The sequence below is a fragment of the Berghia stephanieae genome, chromosome 4 (assembly GCF_034508935.2).
Source record: "Berghia stephanieae isolate SIO BIC M18660-M18661 chromosome 4, UCSD_Bste_1.3, whole genome shotgun sequence".
In the NCBI taxonomy this organism is placed as follows: Eukaryota; Metazoa; Mollusca; class Gastropoda; order Nudibranchia; family Aeolidiidae; genus Berghia; species Berghia stephanieae.
In genome coordinates, this window is record NC_088363.1 from 18026520 (window position 1) to 18029019 (window position 2500).

General features: G+C 33.3%; 1 protein-coding gene across 6 annotated transcripts in view; it reads right to left on the minus strand.

Moving 5' to 3' along the window:
• LOC144970138 (cGMP-dependent 3',5'-cyclic phosphodiesterase-like) overlaps positions 1 to 2456 on the minus strand; it is a 258901-nt gene extending 256445 nt beyond the window's left edge. For 5 of the 6 annotated variants that reach the window (XR_013644912.1, XR_013644911.1, XM_078909405.1 and 2 more), the window contains exon 1: positions 2060 to 2368. The gene's annotated coding sequence lies outside the window, so the exon portion shown is untranslated. Of the gene's footprint in view, positions 1 to 2059 lie in introns of all 6 variants that reach the window. The other variant, XM_078909406.1, reaches the window with a different exon arrangement.
• Between the last annotated feature and the right edge of the window lie 44 nt (positions 2457 to 2500).

Here is a 2500-nt window from a genome sequence, read left to right on the forward strand (position 1 = left end):
TATTATTATTATTGTTAGTATTGTCATTATTATTATTATTATTATCATTACTATCATCATTATCTACTTTCCTTCTTATTGTATCATCATTATCTAAGACCTAAATTGTGTAAATATATCTAGGGGTATATAATAATATTTTTAGCACGATTTATTACATTTATTTCTTTAAATGCTTGCCGGTGTCGACAATATCAACAATAATAATAATTTTAAAAAAAAGAAGAAGAAGAAGAAGAAGAAGAAGAAGAAGAAGAAGAAGAAGAAGAAGAAGAAGAAGAAGAAGAAGAAGAAGAAGAAAAAGAAGAAGAATAAGATTATATATAGGTATATATATATAAATATATATATAGTACCTTTGTCTTATCCTTTTTGTCGTTTACACACTATTTTTTCAATCCAATCCTCTAATGGCGAGTATAAATAATTCATAAATCTGTCTGGTTATAGGTGATGATCCGACAACGCCATCAGTTGAGTAGTACCAGAGATATGGTGACTCGGGGCCATACGATATTTACTGTGCTGCACTCTGGTCTGGTCTGAATCCCCCATCGACAGTGGGACAAATTTTCCCATATTTTTTTTTTTTATTTGGTCTTTTTCTTAGGACTACAATAAGTGATGAGTTTGTTTATTGTTTGTTTTGTTTTTGTTTTGATCATGTGTTTGTTTTGTTTTTGTTTTGTTTCCTTGACTGTTTGTATCTTCCTTTTGATTTATTTTTGTCTGTTTAATTTCAGGTTGTTGTTTTGTTTTTTTTTTTAATTCTGACAGTAGTGATAAAAATAGCAGCTAGTGTTTTTTTGTTTTTTGTTTTTTTGTTTTTTGTTGGGTTTTTTTTTTACGGGTCTTTTAGATTTACCATGTAATTTTGATCATACGATGGTTAGGTTAGGTTGCAAACAATCATTTTCTTATTCAGTTTTAGATTTATAAATCACAAAATTTGAAGAGAAAGATTCGTTATATTTACAATAATTCAATGGGGTCTCGATAGCTCGGTTGGTAGAGCACTCGCTTTTAACGAAAAGGGACTTAGATCCAAGTCCATCAATCCCAGGTGCTTTCGTGATTTTTCTGACTCCCCTGTCCACCCAGCAGTGAATGGGTTGCTGAGTCTGGATGAATGAGATTTGGCGGAATGTACTTTGCGATTGACTAGCGTCCTATCCAAGGATAGCAAGCAATTACTATTGTCCGTTTAGCGCTATAGAAACCGGGATAAACTCCGTCTCAAAGGCCCCAAAGGCTCTGAAGGACTACTATTACAAGATTCCAATGATGTTTTGTAAAAGCTGGGGTTTTTTTAGAGAGTTAAAAAAATGTGTTGCCAGTTTTAGAATCTTATATAGATAGGTGGCTCGGTTCTCTTCTTTGATCTCTTTCTTGGGTTTTCCAATCAAAGAGGTTTCAAGTTTAAGACATTTTGGCAAATTGAGCTTCATCTAGCTATATCTATAAATAAAATATTATAGTTTCTAACTGGGGGGAGTTAAAGGGATTTATTTGTTAGCCCATAGCAGAGAGAGAGAGAGAGAGAGAGAGAGAGAGAGAGAGAGAGAGAGTGTGTGTGTGTGTGTGTGTGTGTGTGTGTGTGTTAATTATCACATTTATACTTTATCGTTTAGTGCATTAGAGCGGTGTTTGAAATATTATTGTTATTAATCAACATGTGTCTTGCCATTCCATTTTATAGTTCTATTGTATGGCATGGAGTGTATTATATATATATATATATATATATATATATATACATTATTATATTGGTATATTCTCTCTCATAACTCATAAAGTCAAGCTATCTAGCAATCCAATATATAAAAAGAACATACAACAGCTGCAATATTACATCGTAGATTAAATCCAACAAATTTTAGTCATTTCACATTGCAACTTTGTCGTGTATACAAAACATACAACTAAAATTGCATGCTAACAATCCATCTAAAACCGACCATATATATATATATATATATATATATATATATATATATATATATATATATATATATATATATATATATATATATCAAAACTGATTTCTATAAATACTCACCGTATATATCTAATTCGAGGTGGAATTTATGTAAATCCAATTTCGATCCGTCTCATGCAGCTAACCACAGCCAACACCACTTCTGTTACCACGAGTCCGAGTGGGAGCATTAACATCGTCCTACAAAACGTCCACCTCCACCACCACTACTACTACTACCACCACCACTGCTACTGCTCACGTCACTCTCAAGAAAAGGTCCCAACTTGGTCAGAATAAAGTGTACTCGTCTAGTCCGTCCATCCATCCAGCAGCAAGCAGCCTATAAAAATCGAACTCACAACTAGAGGGCGAAAGATAGAAATCCCCTCATACACCACTCAATTCAACATCGTTCACCAAACCGCCCATTCGTCCATCCGTCTGTTCACCCGTTCATCTGTCCGTTTCACGAATTGAAAAAAGAAAATCTAAATAAATATAATATGCCAGAGCGAGAGA